We start from the raw sequence: 9,216 nt of genomic DNA, 5'->3' as shown, positions 1-9,216 counted from the left end.
AGCTTGACACGTCCACACTATAAATAATTCAGCATCGTTACAACTGCCTGTTAAGCTTGTGAACCAATCTTTCAAGTATAAGAGTGACCGGTACGCTACTTCCTATGTCATCCCGTGTGAAAGAATAATCACAAAGGAAATCTCTTTAACATCTCAGTTGTGTCTCCTAGGCAGGAAATGAGAATCAATGGAGATGAATCAATGTTTAAGTCTGCTGCTTGTCAGACTGATCTTCTAAGAAAAATACTCTAGAGAAGACATTCTCTAGAGTTTCAGACATCTCAACATTGTCTTAAACTGAGCTCAGGTTTGTCAAGGTACCAAAGTCTGCAATCAAAAGTAAGAGATTTCAATATGAACACAAACATTTCTCATCAAATTTTCATCTTAGACCATTAACTTCTTGTATAGTGCTGGTCTAGATGGTGGACTAGTATTGACATGCTGTTACCCAGCAAAATTTAGCTGGTGGAGCTTATTGACCAGTATTGTCTTTCTGGCAAAGTTGCCTGACCAAGGTAGTCTGTCTTGTTAAGATAAAAACACAATGGTGGATTTATCAATGCTGGACTTTTCAAGACATTTTAGAAGAAACATCTGAGTCAAAGTTGATTTGTATATGATTAAGGATTAATATCTTAATGTCTTTTAAAAGAGAAACCTTTGAGTAATTACATTTTCCTCTGGGTTTTATTCTGAAGACATTCTTGGTACTGTGGGGTACAGTAAATGAAGCATATTCTGCCTAGTGCCTACGGCAGGAGACTTCTGCTGTATCTCACCTCACTTTTGTTAATTAATGTCTGTACTCATGAGACACAAACTACCTTCTTTCCTGGGATTTAAATAGTTGCTTAAAGATATATTGCCCTCTTAGGTCAGTGTGAATTCCTGTTCTCTGTTTCCTGTGATAATAGAGCACAAATTGTAGAGTAAGCTTATTTAAGGGTAAGTAATTCCCTTTTTGTCCACTTTCAGGCCTCATACACATGGGAGAATAAATGCAATTTTTAACCATGTTCTGTACAGTTCTGAGTTTGGTTATTAATGTGACTGTCAACTGTATGCTGCAATGTAATTCTCTCCTGAAAATGTTGGAAGTGACAACCAAAATTTCATGAAAACTGTGTAGTGTGCAGAACTGAACTAACATATCATTGAGACAGAGGTATGTGTATTGACTAATTTGTACATTTTGATAAACATCTGCATCTGTTTGATACCAAATAACCAGCGAAATCCCGAAGTCTAGAAACAGTTAGATGTTAGATGTTAGATGGAGTCCTGCAGCAACCCTACACCTTCATCTATCCATAACTCGAAACCTACCCATAACCACAAAGATTAGAAGAAAAGTTGTAAATTCATAAAATATACCACATATTAAAAGTCTTTTTTAAATACAATCATGCCACCATGTAACTAGGAGGCGAAAGTGAGGAGAAATGTGATGAAAATGAAGAGGAGAAGAAGCTTGCAGTATGCTAAGGTAATAGGCTAACCTGTTAGCCTGTGAGCTAATTGTACAAGCAGAAATTGTACAAACACAGGAATACAGTAAATGGCACTTCAATAGAATTTCAAATTAAACTTGTTTTAATAATATGATATGTGACAGATCATTTAAAAGTTATTCTTTGTTATATTTAAAGAGTTAAGAGAAAATTAATCATAAAGCGATTGCATAGGATTTTTAAAGTTCTTGTAGCCAATTAAATCGCTTTATGATCTAAGGGGTGCGTTACATTTAGTGGGCGTGTGGTGAAGTGGGTGTTCCTTGTAGTCTTGTACACAGATATGGCAGAAGTAATACGAGTAGTATGGGTAGTGTGCAATTACGAACTCACAGATACACTTGTTTTTCAAGGTGAAACGTCCACAGAGTGGCACCAAAAGCGAGTTACATATTTGGTTGTTTATGATGTAACACAATCAGCAGGAATGCATGTTTTATTAATTCTACCTCTAACCCAAACCCTAAACCTAACTGTCAGTCGAGTGTATATATATATATATATATATATATATATATATATATATATATATATATATATATATATATATATATTTATTTTTTTTTTTTTTTTACAAAAATACAACCTCTGAATCATACTCACCAGCACCTCTGTATTAAAAACCCCTATGAAATTGCTTGACAAGTGTAGTTTTCTTTCCTTTGTTGACATTTTCTACTGAAGTGGAAGTTTGCGCAGGACATATCGAAGAGCAATCTCTTACTTAAACACTGCAAAATAAGTGGGTATTTTGATTATATTATATTTGATTTGATTTATGATTGGATTCAAATCTGTATAGTGCGAGAAATACTTCCCAGAAAATAAAGACTGCAAATTGTATATCTGCAAATATTTCAATTGGTCAACTTTTAGGAGTACACTAAAGGTCTTAATTTACTTGATATACTTCATATGAAATCGAAGAACAAACGGGTGTGACGTCATTTCAAACTAAATCTGTCCAAAAAGACGTTGTTTTTTAGTTAATTTTGGTGATTCGTAACAGCTCGCCATGGTAAACTGTTAGAAAAACTTCTTACTGACTGCTAAACACCTTCTTACTGACATTGGTCCATTTCATCAGTAGGTGTGACCTGGAGCTCCACCTACTTTGAGGCCAACAGCTAATTTTGTTACTTTGTTTAGTCAGTCAAGATCAGTCAATATGAAAACACCGGCGTGCAGAGATATTTGCGAGTTGGTGCATATTTACCTACATCTGAACAATCACGCATAGAGACATGTTCAAAGACCATGTCGTGTGATTTTGTTTTTGTTTTATTAGTCTACAAAAGGAATAAAAAATACTCTCAAGTGCCTATTCACTCATGTGTCATCTGCCCAAAGTAAGATATGACTCACTTATCATCATTCTTTTGTCTGTATTTTGCCCATTACCACTCTTTTATACATCTAACTTTGCAGTAATATCAGTGTCATCATAAATTACAATAACATCGATTCGAATCGGCTAATAGTATGGCTGCGTATAGTGTATTAGTTCTATAGCTCCATGAGTTCAGAATGTAAACAAGACAAATTAAACTTTATCTACTACATATACTGTTTCTATAACTTTAAATCATCATCAAGTGGTTAAAACAGCTTATTTTACTGACCCTAATGTGAAGTCTTCATTGAATGAGGCATAAAGTCATTAATAACAAATTTTAATGTCACATTAGTTAATGTTTTACATGTAGCGTCTTTAAATTTAAATGCTAAACGTCTCCCACAGTTGTGTGCTGGTGTCTGAGGCTACGTCTACATTAATCTGGATACATTTGAAAATGCTCTCCGTCCACATTGCTCTTCCACACTGAAATTTATGAAAACGCTTAAATCATGTTACCGCGCATGTGGAAAATCCCCGTTGCATTTACGGTCTGAAACGCAATTGTCCTCGTGTTTCGTCGCTGGACACCAACTCCGAGTAAACTTCCCTTTGCATTTGAAGGAACACAATGTGTTGGTTGTACAAAGTAACATTTATTTTTTAACAATGCTATCAAAGTGAGTATTAAGTACCATATCGCCACAATAAAACGGGCCGCCATCTTGATTGTTTTGTTTGGATAGATCACATGACTGCGTCACATGACAACAAATACATCATCATTTTCAGATAGATCCATTTTCAGTCAACACTAAAACGCGAAAACGGCATTTTAAAATGTATCCACTTTGGAGTGCGTTTTCAAAAAGCTCAGTTTTCGTGGAGAAAAACGCAGTCTCAGTGTGGACGGAAAGCTAAAACGGAGAAAAAAGATGCGTTTTCCAATGAAAACATATTAGTGTGGACAAGGCCTGAATGTTTACAAACAGTATACCGTTGCTTGGCTGTTTCCAATTTGTTTTTAACCCCACAATGAAGAACGAAGAACTTCTATGGAATTATATCAGTGCATTAACATAGAAGGTTCAAAGTGATTCACCAAAAGCCACAAAAGTCCAATTTTAATTTCATGGGGTCTTTAAATGCGGCTGTCACTCTCAAAACATTACAGTGCCGTAGCCACTAAGTCAGTGGAAACTGTTTGATTAAAACTAGACACTGACAGACTCAAAGATTGCCTTGACATCAGTGATACACTGAGCAGAGTTGTCAGGAAGTTAGACATGAGATATATTCACTTGTGTTTTAGGACATCCGTTGCATAACGTTTCAGTGGCGGAACAAGAGAGCAGAACGAAGTGGGTTTGACCCTGCCCCAATAGTGGTAAATTGGAATAAAGGTCACTGCCAGCATGACGTCCATTAGTTACACCTCACCCTCACCTCAGAAAGCAAACCACTTCATCACTGTTCGCAGCTGCATTTATAGATAACAGTAAGGCACTTTGCAACACCGCCCTGACTTTGTGTTTGTTGTGTTTCAAAAAGTACATTTTAAAGAATGCTTGCATTATGCAATATGGATGTCAGAAGTTTTGAGGGTGAAGATTAATTATTTAGGAAAAAAAGGGAGTGTGTAAAGCGTTTTGTATCAGCGTTGATGGAGTATTGCTGTCTCATAGGGCAGAAATTGGAAAAGAAGAGAGGATGAGGGAGGGAAAGAAAGAAAGCAAGAGAGGAAGATTTTAGATTTAATCCAAGGTGCTTGCTATTAAATCTATTGGATCATACTGAAGATTAGGATTTGAACAAATGGATAGTTCACTCAAAAATGAAACATTTCTCATCATTTTCTCATCCTCATTCCATTGCAGATGTGACTTTCTTTTTTCTGCTGAACACAATTAGTAGAAGAATACCTCAGCTCTGTAGGTCCTTACAATGCAAGTGAATGGTGGTCAGAACAATGAATGTCCAAAAGGCATATAAAGGCAGCGTAAAAGTAATCTATACGACTCCAGTGGTTAAATCCATATCTTTAGAAGTGATACAACAGGTGTAGGTGAGAAACAGATCAATATTTAAGTCCTTTTATACTATACATTTTACCTTATAGGTGGCATATCGCCACCTACTGGGCAGGGAGGAGAATGGACTTTAGTATTGATTTGTTTCTGAAGATATGGATTTAATTACTGGAGTCGAATGGACTACTTTTATGCTGCCTTTATGTGATTTTTGAACCTTCATATTGTATGGACCTACAGAGCTGATATATTCTTCTAAAATCTTTGTTTGTGTTCAGCAGAAAAAGGAAAGTCATACACATTAGGAATGGCATGAGAGTGAGTTAACAATGAGATAATTAACATTTTTGGATTAACTGTTCCTTGAACCCTAAGTGTTAAATATCGTGTGTAACTCATACCACACTGTTTGTGTGTGTGTGTGTGTGTGTGTGTGAGAGAGAGAGAGAGATAAAGAGATAGAGAGGTCTGATGGTCCAGACACTACAAGGTGAGTCGTGTCTTCAGGGACAGCAGCAGACTGGTTGTAATATATAATAGAAAAGCTACAAAGCAAACTTGACTGTGCCTCTCTCTCTGACAGAAGACCATTACAGCCTGGAGGAAACTTATTTTGGGTCTTGGCTCTGTAAGTGCTGAAATATTGCAAACAAAACAACTTTTTATATACAGTATATATATAATTATTGGCTAAGGTAAGCAACACTCCTTTAACAACAATGCCACACCACCATCTGAATATGATAAACAGAGACCATTGTTAGGATTTAGAACTGCTATTTACACCTGTATTGAAATTATCCATTACAGAAACTCATAGACAAAGCATTTGATTTGATTCCACAGCAACACCTCTAACAGAAGAACATCATTAAGGGACTGAGTTGAGATCTTATTTCTCCCTTGGGACCAATTATGACCGCTATACATACTTCACTGTCTGACCTCCTGTACACTGTGACATCATAGCTCCCACGGCACTGCACAATGTACAGAAACCCGATCTGACAATAACAACAACACATGCTTTAATGCATTATTAATTAATATGTAGATTGGCTTTCATTTGTGACAACTGGTCCATTTCATTCCGTTTCATATACCTGACTCATTCACACCTGCTGTGCGTGTGTGTGTGTTTTAAGGTCAGCGAATGCGTGTCGGCGTCCAAAATACTGAGGGTCACGTCAGCATTTAGTGTGTATACTGTGCTTCCATCCACAGGATATTGCACTTTAAACCCCAGGAAAGAGCATGCAGTCAGGCTGATTTTGATACCAAGCAGCTGAATCACAACATTACAAATGTTGATTTGAAGCAAAAACGTATTTGAACATGTACTTACCGTCTTTCATGAGGGAATGAACTACAATCCCATGAAGCACTGCAAATAACGCAATTGAATTGAAAATTATGTATTGAATTATTATTGAAATTATAAAACTATTGATATAAAGTTGTTGATTATAAGTATAGAAACAATACATGTTTCTAGTGTTTCTATTGCAAAATATTCAGATATATACAGTATAAATATCTAAGTAGTTTGAGAGTGTATAAGTAAACTGGAAGTTGGCGATTGCTGCAGAGATCTTTTGGAGTGGTTTGTTTGCCGCTTTTCTCTGATTTGTCTGTCTTTCTCTGCAGGATCATGGGTAGAGTAGTTCTTCACCAGTTTGCATTATTCCAACTTATTTTTTATAAAAATCATGTTTAAAGGAATATTCTATGTTCAGTACAAGTTAAGTTCAATCGACAGCATTTGTGGCATAATGTTGATTACCACAAAAATACATTTCGACTCGTCCCTCTGTGGAGAGTTTTCCCACTTTGTTGCTATACTTTTGAAACAGTGAGTATTTTAAAGTTTACGGATTGGCCCCATTCATTTCTATTGTAAGTGCCTTACTGTAACCCACATTTGTTTGAAATAAATGTAGGAGGAATTTGAAAGGTTTTTTGTTGTAATCAACATAATGCTACAAATACTGTTGATTGAGCTTAACTTTGAACCTGGAATATTGCTTTTATAGCTACATTTCTGGTGATTTCAACAAAGCATATACTATGGATTACCAACCTTGGAGCTCACAGTACATGTGTTTATAAAGGTCTCTAAGTTATTGTTAAAAATCCATTAGCCTATGGAGAAACTGAATGGAATTAATGAATATGAGATTTACTTCCAGAACCAGACCATTGTGCTGTAATACTAAACACTACGATACTGTAAATTTTACAGTAAAATATATATACATAATGGTAGTATTTTTTATTCTGTATGTAATTTATGCTTGAATAAAAAAAAAGTACATTACAGTAATTTTACAGTAATACAATAAAATGTACTTCATCACAGGAATGAGAATCACCATTGAGAACAACAGGAATTACCAAAACAATTCAAAGTAAAATATCCAGACACATTACTGTAATGAGAGTTTGGGGCGAAATGTGCTTAACATTTACAAATCTTACTCTGCATGTACGAATCATTTAGGCACTATTTTACCTTTATACATTAGGCCAAAAGTTTGCTGTTGAAATCAGTCTGTGCTTACCAAAATTTGAATCACTGCCCCCAGTGGCCAAAGCTGGAAGTGTTGTTGAACGTATAGGCATGTGTGAGCTCCAGTCTTGAGGTGTAATGTCCACATTGTGGTGCCAAAAGTGAGTTGCATTGTTTCTTTTGGTGAATTATGTAATACAGTTATCAGGAATGCATATTGTATCACCCTACACCCTAACACCAACCCTAAATCTTACCGTCAGTGGTGTAAAAATGTCATTTTAGAGCAAACATTTTATTTAAGGGTAAAAATGCAACCTCAGAATTGCATTCACCAATGTTTATGTGAACACGATTATTTCCCAGTTTCCATGTGACGTTTTGGATGTTGCTCACTCAACACGCTATCAGTAGCGCTAGAGGGAAATGAGATCATGGTTAAATTGATGCAAACATGTCTGATGGAGGATAGTGCTTGTCAGTAATTTGGTTGAATGGGGTTGATTACAGAGTACATCAACTTTCAGAAGTAACATGTCAATGTTGTGTGTGATCATGTTGCTATCATCTATCCGCCTTGGAGCATATAATACAATCATTCTTACTGGATCATGAAATTAGTCTGTGGGCACCATAGAAAGGAAGACATTAGGCATACTTGAATCACTGATTCAATGTTGATAGTGGTTTTTAATGCATGCTTTCTTGAAATATTAAGCTCTGTACACATTTGTACATAGCTTTTCTAACAGGAAGTGTGTGTGGTCAGGCTATTTAAGGACAAGCTCTCTTTTTCCTGAGCTCTGAGGAGAATAATTTAAACACCCACCAATATCTGCTGCAATGAAAGGTTCGCCTCAGAGATTTTAATCTAATCCCTGAGGTCAAGCAGAGCTAATTTAAACAGAAAGATTCACAGAGCCATGAAACCTCTGCTTCGTACAAGTAGTCTACTCTCACTTTAACTAAACAACAGGAAATTATGCTAAATTCTTAGGTAGTGGCCTGATTGTGTAATTGGGTTTTAAAGTTGGAAGAGAAGTCAAGAGAGAATGATTTATTTATTTATCAAAATTATATACAGGGAGAGTGATGGAGGAAAAGGTTATCGGTTCTTATCGGGAAATGCAGAGCAGAGCACACTTCCCTCCATGCAGCTCCCAAGTGGCTCATTTCACTTAGAGAGAGTAAGACAGAAAGAGACAGACAGAAACCAGCAAGCCAAATGAGACTAGATGCTACAGTACACAGGGCACAGAACAACACACTGCAGAGAGGATGAAGAAATGCTGGTTTATTGCTTGCTTGCAGAATTGTAGACACGTTTTCCTTTCTACTACATCTGTGAAGCCATGTAGTCATCCAGATATTGCAAATCTCATGACAACATGACATAGGTCACTGCAACATTGCAACAGTATTTTTTAACACATTTCATCCCCTAAATTCTTATTTTTAAAGTGTATCAAGACAATCATATGGGAAATCGACATGATGCTTCCTGAAATCGACCCCATACTGCCAAATTACAGACAGGAGCCATCGCCCATCAGACATTTTTGCATGAATTCCAATGTGTTGACCGCGGCCTCTCGCACTACTGATAGTGTGTTGTGTGCACTCAATCTCTGAGACATGCGGGTCCAGTAAAAAAGGACCGCTGTGGCTCAGGTGGTAGAGCGGGTCGGCCACTAATTGCAAGGTTGGCGGTTCGATTCCTGGCCCACATGACTCCACATGCCGAAGTGTCCTTGGGCAAGACACTGAACCCCGAGTTGCTCCCAATGGAGGCTAGCGCCTTGCGTGGCAGCTCTGCCTTCATTGGTG

The 9,216-nt window shown here is 36.8% G+C and overlaps 1 protein-coding gene across 2 annotated transcripts in view; it reads left to right on the top strand.

The window, feature by feature from the left end:
• The window catches only part of LOC127646626 (B-cell lymphoma/leukemia 11A-like), a 123,071-nt gene that overhangs the window by 14,771 nt on the left and 99,084 nt on the right, over positions 1-9,216 (top strand). The gene's annotated exons all lie outside the window — the stretch shown is intronic.

Source organism: Xyrauchen texanus, chromosome 7 (genome assembly GCF_025860055.1).
Source record: "Xyrauchen texanus isolate HMW12.3.18 chromosome 7, RBS_HiC_50CHRs, whole genome shotgun sequence".
In the NCBI taxonomy this organism is placed as follows: Eukaryota; Metazoa; Chordata; class Actinopteri; order Cypriniformes; family Catostomidae; genus Xyrauchen; species Xyrauchen texanus.
The sequence above is the reverse complement of the archived record's forward strand: the minus strand, read 5'-3'. Positions and strand labels throughout refer to the sequence as shown.